Source organism: Oncorhynchus nerka, linkage group LG18, assembly GCF_034236695.1.
Source record: "Oncorhynchus nerka isolate Pitt River linkage group LG18, Oner_Uvic_2.0, whole genome shotgun sequence".
Taxonomy (NCBI): domain Eukaryota; kingdom Metazoa; phylum Chordata; class Actinopteri; order Salmoniformes; family Salmonidae; genus Oncorhynchus; species Oncorhynchus nerka.
The window spans coordinates 4,361,295-4,376,207 of NC_088413.1; the positions used below are offsets into that span (position 1 = coordinate 4,361,295).

The 14,913-nt window shown below is 37.0% G+C and overlaps 1 long non-coding RNA gene across 1 annotated transcript; it reads left to right on the top strand.

Moving 5' to 3' along the window:
• The first annotated feature begins 1,605 nt into the window (after positions 1-1,605).
• Positions 1,606-14,040, top strand: LOC135561535 (uncharacterized). The gene is made up of 3 exons (XR_010459548.1): positions 1,606-1,649; positions 1,982-2,033; positions 13,986-14,040. It is a non-coding gene; the product is annotated as an uncharacterized LOC135561535 (long non-coding RNA).
• The last annotated feature ends 873 nt before the right edge of the window (positions 14,041-14,913 follow it).

Consider the following 14,913-nt stretch of genomic DNA (forward strand, 5'->3'; position numbering starts at 1 on the left):
TGACTACACCCTCTACATCCTCACTGACTACACCCTCTACATCCTCACTGAGCAGCTACGACGGTCAGTACACTGACTACACCCTCTACATCCTCACTGACTACACCCTCTATATCCTCACTGACTACACCCTCTATATCCTCACTGAGCAGCTACGACGGTCAGTACACTGACTACACCCTCTACATCCTCACTGACTACACCCTCTACATCCTCACTGAGCAGCTACGACGGTCAGTACACACTGACTACACCCTCTACATCCTCACTGACTACACCCTCTATATCCTCACTGAGCAGCTACGACGGTCAGTACACTGACTACACCCTCTACATCCTCACTGACTACACCCTCTACATCCTCACTGAGCAGCTACGACGGTCAGTACACACTGACTACACCCTCTACATCCTCACTGACTACACCCTCTATATCCTCACTGAGCAGCTACGACGGTCAGTACACTGACTACACCCTCTATATCCTCACTGACTACACCCTCTACATCCTCACTGAGCAGCTACGACGGTCAGTACACACTGACTACACCCTCTACATCCTCACTGACTACACCCTCTACATCCTCACTGACTACACCCTCTACATCCTCACTGAGCAGCTACGACGGTCAGTACACTGACTACACCCTCTACATCCTCACTGACTACACCCTCTACATCCTCACTGACTACACCCTCTACATCCTCACTGACTACACCCTCTACATCCTCACTGACTACACCCTCTATATCCTCACTGAGCAGCTACGACGGTCAGTACACTGACTACACCCTCTACATCCTCACTGACTACACCCTCTATATCCTCACTGACTACACCCTCTACATCCTCACTGACTACACCCTCTATATCCTCACTGAGCAGCTACGACGGTCAGTACACTGACTACACCCTCTACATCCTCACTGACTACACCCTCTACATCCTCACTGACTACACCCTCTATATCCTCACTGAGCAGCTACGACGGTCAGTACACTGACTACACCCTCTATATCCTCACTGACTACACCCTCTATATCCTCACTGACTACACCCTCTATATCCTCACTGAGCAGCTACGACGGTCAGTACACTGACTACACCCTCTACATCCTCACTGACTACACCCTCTACATCCTCACTGACTACACCCTCTATATCCTCACTGAGCAGCTACGACGGTCAGTACACTGACTACACCCTCTATATCCTCACTGACTACATCCTCTACATCCTCACTGACTACACCCTCTACATCCTCACTGAGCAGCTACGACGGTCAGTACACACTGACTACACCCTCTATATCCTCACTGACTACACCCTCTATATCCTCACTGACTACACCCTCTACATCCTCACTGACTACACCCTCTACATCCTCACTGACTACACCCTCTATATCCTCACTGAGCAGCTACGACGGTCAGTACACTGACTACACCCTCTATATCCTCACTGACTACATCCTCTACATCCTCACTGACTACACCCTCTACATCCTCACTGAGCAGCTACGACGGTCAGTACACACTGACTACACCCTCTATATCCTCACTGACTACACCCTCTACATCCTCACTGACTACACCCTCTACATCCTCACTGACTACACCCTCTATATCCTCACTGAGCAGCTACGACGGTCAGTACACTGACTACACCCTCTATATCCTCACTGACTACACCCTGTATATCCTCACTGAGCAGCTACGACGGTCAGTACACTGACTACACCCTCTACATCCTCACTGACTACACCCTCTACATCCTCACTGACTACACCCTCTACATCCTCACTGAGCAGCTACGACGGTCAGTACACTGACTACACCCTCTACATCCTCACTGACTACACTCTCTATATCCTCACTGACTACACCCTCTATATCCTCACTGAGCAGCTACGATGGTCAGTACACACATGTATAATTGAAGCTGGCGTGTGTGTGTGTGTGTGTGTGTGTGTGTGTTTAGGTTGAAAGGCTCCGACGCCTCCTGGAAGAACGACCAGGAACCACCACCAGAGGTGAGGAACACACATTACCCATAAGGCCACACAGGCCCTAGTCTACCTGCCGCCCAACGCTCTGACCGCTAGGCTACCTGCCGCCCAACGCTCTGACCGCTAGGCTACCTGCCGCCCAACGCTCTAACCGCTAGGCTACCTGCCGCCCAACGCTCTAACCGCTAGGCTACCTGCCGCCCAACGCTCTAACCGCTAGGCTACCTGCCGCCCAACGCTCTGACCGCTAGGCTACCTGCCGCCCAACGCTCTGACCGCTAGGCTACCTGCCGCCCAACGCTCTAACCGCTAGGCTACCTGCCGCCCAACGCTCTAACCGCTAGGCTACCTGCCGCCCAACGCTCTAACCGCTAGGCTACCTGCCGCCCAACGCTCTAACCGCTAGGCTACCTGCCGCCCAACGCTCTAACCGCTAGGCTACCTGCCGCCCAACGCTCTAACCGCTAGGCTACCTGCCGCCCAACGCTCTAACCGCTAGGCTACCTGCCGCCCAACGCTCTAACCGCTAGGCTACCTGCCGCCCAACTCTCTAACCGCTAAGCTACCTGCCGCCCAACGCTCTGACCGCTAGGCTACCTGCCGCCCAACGCTCTAACCGCTAGGCTACCTGCCGCCCAACGCTCTAACCGCTAGGCTACCTGCCGCCCAACGCTCTAACCGTTAGGCTACCTGCCGCCCAACTCTAACATGAGCTACCTGCCGCCCAACGCTCTGTCCGCTGAGCTACCTGCCGCCCAACGCTCTAACGCCAGGCTACCTGCTACCTGCCTTGGAAGGGTGACTATCAACAATAACACAATTGCTGATTAGATGGAAGCCTTCTCAGTGTGGGATGAGGTAGGATCCTTCTCAGTGATGTGGATGAGGGAGGATCCTTCTCAGTGGATGAGGGTAGGATCCTTCTCAGTGGATGAGGGCAGGATCCTTCTATGGCCAGCTGAGATGAGGGAGGATCCTTCTCAGTGTGGATGAGGTAGGATCCTTCTCAGTGTGGATGAGGGAGGATCCTTCTCAGTGTGGATGAGGGTAGGATCCTTCTCGGAGTGTGGATGAGGTAGGATCCTTCTCAGTGGATGATGAGGGGAGGATCCTTCTCGGAGGTGTGGATGAGGGTAGGATCCTTCTCAGTGTGGATGAGTGGATCCTTCTCAGTGTGGATGAGGGTAGGATCCTTCTCAGTGTGGATGAGAAGTGGGGATCCTTCTCAGTGTGCAGTATGTAGTATGATTGAGTGCAGTGTCTTGAGTATGATTAGTACGCAGTATGTGATATGATTAATACATGTAGTATGTAGTATGATTAGTATAGTATGTAGTATAATTAGTATGAGATGTGTAGTAGTTAGTACACAGTATGTAGTATGATTAGTACACAGTATGTAGTAGTTAGTACACAGTATGTAAAGTATGATTAGTACACAGTATGTATGATTAGTACACAGTATGTAGTATGATTAGTACACAGTATGTAGTACTAATTGAGTACACAGTATGTAGTATGATTAGTACACAGTATGTAGTATAGTTAGTACACAGTATGTAGTATGATTAGTACACAGTATGTAGTATGATTGAGTACACAGTATGAAGTATGATTAGTACGCAGTATGTAGTATGATTAGTACACACAGTATGTAGTATAGTTAGTACGCAGTATGTAGTATGATTAGTACACAGTATATAGTATGATTAGTACACAGTATCTATGTATGATTAGTACACAGTATGTGTGGATACACAGTATGAGTATGTAGTATGTAATGTAGTTAGTACCTATCTCTCAGTGTGGATTAGTACTCAGTATGGTATGATTGATACGCAGTATGTAGTATGCAGTATGTAGTGTATGGATGTAGTATGAAGTTAGTACGCAGTGGTATGATTAGTGCGCAGTATGTGTATGATTGTGCATTATGTAGTATGATTAGTACTATGTGGCTCACAGTGTGGATGATTGGTACACAGTATGGATTAGTATGTAGTATGATTGAAGTACACTATCTTAGTGCGGTGTGGATGATTAGGTAGGATGATTAGTACGCTATGTCATGATTGTGGATGATTAGGGTAGTATGATTAGTACCTTCTCAGTGTGGATTAGTATGTGGATGGATCCTTCTCGTAATGATTGGTGTGGATGGGGGTAGGATCCTTCTCAGTGTGCATTGTAGTATGATTGAGTACACAGTATGTAGTATGATTAGTATGTAGTATGATTGTATGTAATGATTAGTACACAGTATGTACACAGGATAGTATGATTAGTACGCATTATGTAGTATGATTAGTATGCAATATGATTTTAGTACACAGTATGTAGTATGATTAGTACACAGTATGTAGTATGATTAGTACACAGTATGTAGTATGATTAGTACACAGTATGTAGTATGATTAGTATGTAGTATGTTAGTATGATTATTAGTACACAGTATGTAGTATGATTAGTATGTAGTATGATTAGTATTAATTGTATATGATTAATTATGTCAGTATGTAGTATGATTGTAGTACATTAGTATGTAGTATGATTAGTACACAGTATGTAGTATGATTGTATGATTATTAGTATGTAGTATATGATTAATATGATTACACAGTATGTAGTATGATTAGTACACATGTAGTTATATGATTAATTGCAGTATGTAGTATGATTAGTATGCAGTATGTAGTATGATTAGTACACAGTATGTAGTATGATTAGTATGATTGATTAGTACACAGTATGTAGTATGATTAGTACACAGTATGTAGTATGATTAGTATGTATGATTAATTTACACAGTATGTAGTATGATTAGTACACAGTATGTAGTATGATTAGTACACAGTATGTAGTTATGATTAGTATGATTAGTTAATGATTTACAGTATGTAGTATGATTAGTACACAGTATGTAGTATGATTAGTGCGCAGTATGTATGATTAGTACGTATGTAGTATGTTAGTAGTATGATTAGTATGTAGTATGATTAAGTACACAGTATGTAGTTATGAGTATGATTAGTACGTACAGTATATGTAGTATGATTAGTACACAGTATGTAGTATGATTAGTACACAGTATGTAGTTATGATTAGTATGTATGATTAGTATGTAGTATGATTAGTACACAGTATGTAGTATGATTATTATGTGGTATGATTAATCACAGTATGATTAGTATGCAGTATGTAGTATGATTAGTACACAGTATGGCAGTATGATTAGTGCGTAGTATGTCGGTATGATTTAGTACACAGTATGATTAGTATGTATTAGTATGATTTATTTATGATTAGTAGTATGAGTTGATTAGTCAGTATGTAGTATAGTTAATTAATTGTAGTATGATTAGTATATGTAGTATGATTAGTACACAGTTATGTATGATTATGATGATAGTACACAGTATGTAGTATGATTAGTACACAGGATGTAGTATGATTAATACACACAGTAGTATGATTTAGTATGAGTATGTATTGATTGTATATGTAGTATGATTGAGTACACAGTATGTAGTATGATTGGTAGTACACAGTATGTAGTATGATTAGAACAGTATGTAGTATGATTAGTATGTAGTATGATTAGTATATGTAGTATGATTAGTATGCAGTATGTAGTATTGGTACTCACAGTATGTAGTATGATTAGTACACAGTGAGTATAGTTAGTCACGCAGTATGTAGTATGATTAGTATGTAGTATGATTAGTACACAGTATGTAGTATGATTAGTATGTAGTATGATTAGTACACAGTATGTAAGTATGATTAGTACTCAATATGTAGTATGATTAGTATATCGCATGATATGATTAGTATGATTATACGCGGTATGGTAGTATGCGGTGTAGTATTAGATTAGTATGATTGGTATGTAGTATGATTGAGTACACAGTATGTAGTATGATTAGTACACGGTATGTAGTATGATTAGATCGTAGTATGTGGTATGATTAGTATGTATGATTAATTACCTGATATGTAGTATGATTGTATGTGAAGAGTATGATTAGTCTGCAGTATGTAGTATGATTAATTACAGTATGTATGTAGTATGATTAGTACACGAGTATGTAGTATGATTGGTATGTAGTATGATTAGTACACAGTATGTGAAGTATGATTAGTGTACACAGTATGTAGTATGATTGAGTACGTGACATGTTAGTACACAGTATGATTAGTTAAGTATGTAGTATGATTAGTACACAATATGTAGTATGATTAGTACACAGGATGTAGTATGATTAGTACACAGTATGTAGTATGATTAGTATGCAGTATGTAGTATGATTAGTATGTAGTATGTTAGTACACATGATTAATTTAATGTAGTATGATTAGTACAATTATGTAGTGATTAGTATGTAGGCGTATGATTATGTATGTATGATTAGTACAGTATGTAGTATGATTAGTACACAGTATGTAGTATGATTAGTATGTAGTATGATTAGTACACAGTATGATATGATTAGTACAGTATGATTAGATTGTGATTGACTCCCAGTATGTAGTATGATTAGTACACAGTATGTATATGATTGATTGGTATGTAGTATGATTAGTACACAGTATGTAGTATGATTAGTATGTATGGTATGATTGAGTACACAGTATGGTATGATTAGTGCGCAGTATGTAGTATGATTAGTACACAGTATGTAGTATGATTGAATGCAGTATGTAGTATGATTAGTACGGTATGTAGTATGATTAGTACACAGTATAGTATTAGATTAGTACACAGTATGTAGTATGATTAGTATGATGTATGTAGTATGATTAGTATGCAGTATGATTAGTACAGTATGATTTACACAGTATGTAGTATGATTAGTACACAGTATGTAGTATGATTAATGATTGGTACACAGTATGTAGTATGATTAATTAGTACAATGTATGATTAGTATGATTGATTAGTACGTTAGTGGCAGTATTAATTAACAGTATGATTATTAGTATTAGTATTAGTATGTAGTATGATTGTTACACAGTATGATTATGTTAGTATGATTAATTATGTTCAGGTTAATTATGTTTAGTACGTGTATTAGTATGGTTAATTTACACAGTATGTAGTATGATTAATTACGCAGTATGTGGTATGATTAATTTTACAGTGTCATCATGATTGTATGTATGATTAATTACACAGTATGTAGTATGATTAATACCTTGCAATTATGTAGTATGTACACAGTATGTATTGATTAGTACACAGTATGTAGTATGATTAGTACACAGTATGTACACATGTAGTATAGTTAATTTTAAATTATGTATTAGTACACAGATTAGTACACAGTATGTAGTATGATTAGTATGCAGTATGATTAGTACACAGTATGTAGTATGATTAGTATGATTAGTACATTAGTATGTAAGTATGATTAATTATGTAGTATTCAGTATGATTAGTATGATGTAGTATGAATTAGTACACAGTATGTAGATTATGATTAGTAGTATGATTAATTGCACAGGATGTAGTATGATTAGTTAGTATGTAGTATAGTTATGTAGTATGTAGTATGATTAATACACAGTATGTATGATTAAATGAATACACAGTATGTAGTATGATTATTAGTATGTATGTAGTATGATTAATTTTACAGTATGATTAGTATGTAGTATGTAGTATGATTAGTACACAGTATGTAGTATGATTAGTACACGGTATGTATTATGATTGGTATGTTAGTATGAAAGTATGATTATTAGTATGTAGTATGATTTACACAGTATGTAATGATTAGTACACAGTATGTAGTATGATTAGTACAGGATGTAGTATGATTGAATAAGGATGTAGTATAGTTAGTGCGCAGTATATATGATTAGTATGCATTGGTACACAGTATGTAGTATGATTAGTACACAGTATGTGTATGATTAGTACACAGTATGTAGTGAGTTAGTACACAGTACATGGTATGATTAGTACGTATGTATATGATTATATGTATTATGATTAGTACACAGGATTACATGTAGTATGATTGATTAGTACGCAGTATGTAGTATGATTAGTAGTATGATTAGTCGCAGTATGTGGCAGTATGTAGTATGATTAGTATGTATGTAGTATGATTAGTACACAGTATGTAGTATGATTAATTATATTATAGTTAGTATATGGTAATAACAGTATATGTAGTATGATTAGCATGCGGTATGTAGTATGATTAGTCACGTGGTATGTAGTATGATTAGTACACAGTATGTAGTATGATTAGTATGTATTATGATTAGTACACAGTATGTGGTATGATTAGTATTAATTATGTATTATGTATGTTAATTAAGTATGTAGTATGATTAATTACGCGGTATGTGGTATGATTAGTACGCAGTATGGATTGATGTAGTATATGATTAGTATGTGGTATAGTTGGTACGCAGTGTAGTATGATTAATTACATTAGGCAGTTAGTATGTAATTATGATTAGTACACAGTATGTATGATTAGTACACAGTATGTAGTATGATTAGTCACAGTATGTAGTATGATTTAGTACACTGTATGTAGTATGATTAGTATATGTGAAGTATGATTAGTGCGGTATGTAGTATGATTAATACACGTATGTAGTATGATTAGTATGTAGTATGTGGTATAGTTAGTACAGTTGTGTATGATTAGTATGTAGTATGATTGGTATGTACAGTATGTAGTATGTTAGTATGATTATGATTACCACAGTATGTAGTATGATTCAGTATGTTAGTATGATTATGTTAAGTGCATGATTATGTGAAGGTATAGTTAATGCATGAGTATACTTAATTATGATTAGTATGATTAGTTATAGTATGATTAGTATGTAGTATGACAGTATGTAGTATGATTAGTATGTAGTATGATTAGTACACAGTATGTAGTATGATTGAGTTGTGGTATGATTACACATGTAGTATGATTAGTATGATATGATTAGTATGTAGTATGATTAGTATGATTGGTACACAGGATGTAGTATGATTAGTGCGCATTATGTAGTATGATTAATTAGTATGTAGTATGATTAGTAGTGTATGATTGGTACACAGTATGTAGTATAATTAGTATGATTATGATTAGTACACAGGATGTAGTATGATTAGTATGATTATTAGTATGCAGTATGATTAAGTACACAGTATGTAGTATGTTAGTACACAGTATGTAGTATGATTAGTACACAGTATGTAGTATGATTAGTACACAGTATGTAGTATTGAGTATGATTAGTATGATTAGATTAGTACACAGTATGTATGATTATGATTAGTATGATTAATTTTGGGATGTAGTATGATTAATACTCAGTATGTAGTATGATTAGTATGCAGTATGATTAGTACAGTATGTAATATATTAGTACAGTATGTAGTATGATTAGTATGTAGTTATGTAGTATGATTAGTACACAGTATGTAGTTATGATTATGTGGTATGATTAAGTATGGTATGATTATTAGTACAGTATGATTAGTATGATGATTAGTACACAGTATGTAATATGTATACACAGTATTGAATATGATTAGTACACAGTGTATTATGATTAGTACTCAGTATGTAGTATATGATTAGTACGCGGTATGTAGTATGTTAGTACACAGTATGTAGTATGATTGATACGTATGTAGTATGATTAGTACACAGTATGTAGTATGATTAGTATGATTAGTATGTAGTATGTGATTAGTATATGATTGATGGTATGTAGTATGATTAGTACAGTATGTAGTATGATTAGTATGTATGATTGAGTATGTGGTATGTTGTATGATTGGTATGTAGTATGATTAATTTATGCGGTATGTAGTATGATTAGTACGCAGTATGTAGTATGATTAGTACACAGTATGTAGTATGATTAGTATGTAGTATGATTAGTACACAGTATGTAGTATGATTAGTATGTAGTATGATTGATCTGTAATTACGCAGTATGATTGAGTATGATTTAGTACACAGTATGTAGTATGATTAATACACAGTATGTAGTATGATTGTATGTAGTATGATTAGTACACAGTATGTATTATGATTAGTACACAGTATGTTAATATGATTAGGCAGTATGTAGTATGATTAATTACACAGTATGTAATATGATTAGTACACGGTATGTAGTATGATTGAGTACACAGTATGTAGTATGATTAGTACACAGGATGTATGATTAGTATGATTGATTAGTATGCGTACGTATGTAGTATGATTAGTATATGTAGTATGATTAGTACACAGTATGTAGTATGATTAATTGCGCATGTATGTTAGTATATGATTATTGTACACAGTATGTAGTATGATTAGTATGTTAGTATGTAGTATGATTAGTTATGTAGTATGTTAGTATGATTATATGATTAGTATGTAGTATGATTAGTATGCAGTATGTAGTATGATTAGTACACGCAGTATGTAGTATGATTATGTAGTATGAGTATGTAGTATGATTAGTACACAGTATGTAGTATGATTGAGTATGATTATTAGTAGCACACACAGTATGTACACAGTATGTAGTATGATTAGTATGATATGATTAGTACACAGTATGATATGATTAGTAGTATTATGATTAGTATGTAGTATGATTAGTACACAGTATGTAGTATGATTGATACACAGTATGTAGTATGATTAGTACACAGTTATGTAGTATGATTAGTACGTATGTAGTATGTAGTATGATTAGTACAGTATGTAGTATGATTAATTATGTAGTATGATTAAGTACGCAGTATGTAGTATGATTAGTATGTAGTATGATTAGTACGCAGTATGTAGTATATGATTAGTATGATTAGTATGAGTATGATTAGTACACAGTATGTTAGTATGATTAGTATGCAGTATGATTAGTACACAGTATGATTGATTGGTATGTAGTACACAGTATGTGTATGATTAGTATGATTAGTACGCAATTATGATTAGTACACAGTATGTAGTATGATTAGTATGTAGTATGTATTATGATTGTAACACACAGTATGTAGTATGATTTAGTACACAGTATGTATTATGATTAGTATATGTAGTATGATTAGTACACAGTATGTGAGTATGATTATTATGTAGTATGATTAGTACACAGTATGTAGTATGATTAGTACACAGTATGTATGATTATACACAGGGATTGAGGTATGTAGTATGATTAGTACAGTATGTTATGTAGTATGATTAGTACACAGTATGTTAGTATGATTTAGTACACAGTATGCAGTATGATTAGTACACAGTATGATTAGTTGAGTACACGGTATGTAGTATGATTAGTACACAGTATGTAGTATGATTAAGTATGTAGTATGATTAGTACACAGTATGTAGTATGATTAGTACACAGTATGTAGTATGATTAGTACACAGTATGTAGTATGATTAGTACACAGTATGTAGTATGATTAGTACACAGTATGTAATATGATTAGTACACAGTATGTAGTATGATTAGTATGTAGTATGATTTATATGTAGTATGTAGTATGATTAGTATGTAGTATGTAGTATGATTGGTATGCAGTATGTAGTATGATTAATTACGCAGTATGTAGTATGATTAAGGTACAGTATGTAGTATGATTAGTATGTGATATGTAGTATGATTAGTATGTAGTATGATTGGTACACAGGATGTAGTATGATTAGTATGTAGTATGATTAGTACACAGTATGTAGTATGATTAGTATGTAGTATGTAGTATGATTGAGTATGATTAGCATAGTATGTAGTATGATTAGTCGCATGTATGTAGTATGATTAGTATGATTAGTATGATTAGTATGTAGTATGATTAGTACACAGTATGTAGTATGATTAGTGAAGAAACATATATGATTAATCGCAGTATGATTAGTATGTAGTATGATTTAGTACACAGTTGTAGTATGATTAGTCGGTATGTAGTATGATTAGTACACAGTATGTAGTATGATTAGTATGATTATGATTAGTTAATTTTGGTATGTAGTATGATTAGTACACGGTATGTAGTATATTAAGTACACACGTAGTAACTAGTATGATTAGTGCAGTATGTAGTATGATTAGTACACACACAGTATGTGTATATTAGTACACAGTATGTAGTATGATTAGTACACAGTATGTAGTATGATTAGTACAGGATGTAGTATGATTAGTGCGGGATGTATATGATTAGTATATGTAGTATGATTGGTTAGTATGATTAGTACAGTATGTAGTATGATTGAGTACACAGTATGATTAGTACACAGTATGTAGTATGATTAGTACACAGTATGTAGTATGATTAGTACACAGTATAGTATGATTAGTACAATTATGTGAGTATGATTAGTACGCAGTATGTAGTATGATTAGTATGTAGTATGTAGTATGATTAATTTGCAGTATGTAGTATGATTAGTACACAGGTATGTAGTATGATTAGTACAGTATGATTAGTGCAGTACAGTATGTAGTATGATTAGTACACGGTATGTAGTATGATTAGTACACAGTATGTAGTATGATTAGTCGCGGTATGTAGTATGATTAGTACACAGTATGTTAGTATGATTAGTTACATTGAAGTCGCAGTATGTATTGATTAGTATGTAGTATGTAGTATGATTAGTATGTAGTATGATTAGTTATGCAGTATGTAGTATGATTAGTACACAGTATGTAGTAGCATGTTAGTACGCAGTATAGTATGATTAGTACGCAGTCGCAGTATGGTCAATTAGTATGTAGTATGATTGCAGTATGATTATTGTAGTATGTAGTATTGATTGAGTATGCAGTATGTAGTATGATTAGTATGCAGTATGTAGTATGATTAGTATGTAGTATGATTAGTACACAGTATAGTATGATTAGTACACAGTATGTAGTATGATTAAAAGGTACACAGTATGAGTATGATTAGTGCGCAGTATGTAGTATGATTAGTACACAGTATGATTAGTACACAGGATGTAGTATGATTAGTACACAGGATGTAGTATGCATTAGTACACAGTATATGTATGATTAGTACAGTATGTAGTATGATTAGTACACAGTATGTATGATTAGTTATGCAGTATGAATTAGTGTATAGTATGATTAGTACGCAGTATGTAGGTATGATTAGTACAAAGTGCATATTAATTTTTTAGAAATATATAATTTTGGAAATATTTAGGACACACACTTGTATTGTGATGGTGCATCTAAGATGTCAAGACATTTCTCTTTGGATAATAAAGTTTCTCTCCTCTTCCCTTTCCTCTCCTTCTCTCTCTCCCCTTTCCCCCTCTCTCTCCGCTGTCCTGTCCCCTCTCGTGTCTCGTTTTCTCCTCTGTCCTGTCCCCTCTCGTGTCTCCGTTTCTCCTCTGTCCTGTCCCCCCTCGTTTCTCCTCTGTCCTGTCCCCTCTAAGTGTCCTGTTTCTCCTCTGTCCTGTCCCCTCTCGTTTCTCCTCTGTCCCTGTCCCCCTCGTTTCTCCCTCTGTCCTGTCCCCTCTCGTGTCTCGTTTCTCCTCTGTCCTGTCCCCCCCTCGTTTCTCTCTGTCCTGTCCCCTCTCGTGTCTCGTTTCTCCTCTGTCCTGTCCCCTCTGCGTGTCTCGTTTCTCCTCTGTCCTGTCTCCCTCTCTTGTCTCTCCTCTGTCCTGTCCCCTCTCTTGTCTCTCCTCTGTCCTGTCCCCTCTCTCTCTCGTTTCTCCTCTGTCTGTCCCCTCTCTCTCTCTCTCTCTCTGTCCTGTCCCTCTCTCGTCTCTCTCTGTCCTGTCCCACTCTCCTCTGTCCTCTGTCTGTCCCTCTCTTGTCTCTCCTCTGTCTGCTCCCCTCTCACCGTGTCTCTCCTCTGTCCTGTCCCCTCTAATTGTCTCTCCTCTGTCCTGTCCCCCTCTCGTGTCTCGTTTCTCCTCTGTCTGTCCCCTCTCGTCTCTCTCTGTCCCGTCCCCTGTCCTCTGTTCTCCTGTCTTGTCTCCCCTCTCTCAGGCGTTAGACTTCAGTGATGATGAGGCAGGAACAGAAGATGAAAAGGAAGAAGAAGAAGGGGAATGTTCAGAAAAGTGAGAGAAGAAGGACAGAGAGCTGACCAACAACCAGGTCAGAGACACAACTTACACTGTCCGTCCCCTCTCAGAGAGAATGACCAACAACCAGGTCAAGAGACACAACTCCCTGTCCGTCCCCTCTCTCCTCTGTCCACGTCCCCACACTGTTTCTGGTCAACTCTGAAACCTCACAACCAGTCAGACACACAACATACACTGTTTCTGGCCAACTCTGAAACCTCTGTGTGAATTTTTTTTCGGTTCATGTCAGGGCGATGTCTGAGTGTGTTGATTCCATTGGTGTAAATTCTGGTGTAAATTCTGGTGTAAATTCTCCGGAGAATCTGATGGTCTCGTCGGTTTGACCTCCTTTTGACACGAGCAATTGAACCAATCACCACAGAAACACAGGCGTTCCCAAAGCATATTGTTGGTGACCCGTGGACAGAAAGCACACATCTGTATTGATGGAAGAAAGGTTGTGGGTGACAGTGCAAAGCATCAGATTAGGGGAGAATGGGGCTGTTGTCACTGTAACTGGGGTCTCAACACCAGTAGGGCTATAGGTTATCTTATCATAGATAACTATGGTGCTATTTCCACATGACATTACATTTACATTTTACATTTAAGTCATTTAACCAGGCGCTCATATCCAGAAGCGACTTACAAATTGGTGCATTCACCTTATGACATCCAATGACTTGACAAGCAAACTCTGATGCTAATTTCCACCTGACCTGACTGACAAACTCTGATGCTAATTTCCATTGACTTAAACGAATCAAACTATGATGCTAATTTACACATGACTTGACCACAAACTATGATGCTAATTTCATGACTTGACCAAACAAACTCTGATGCTA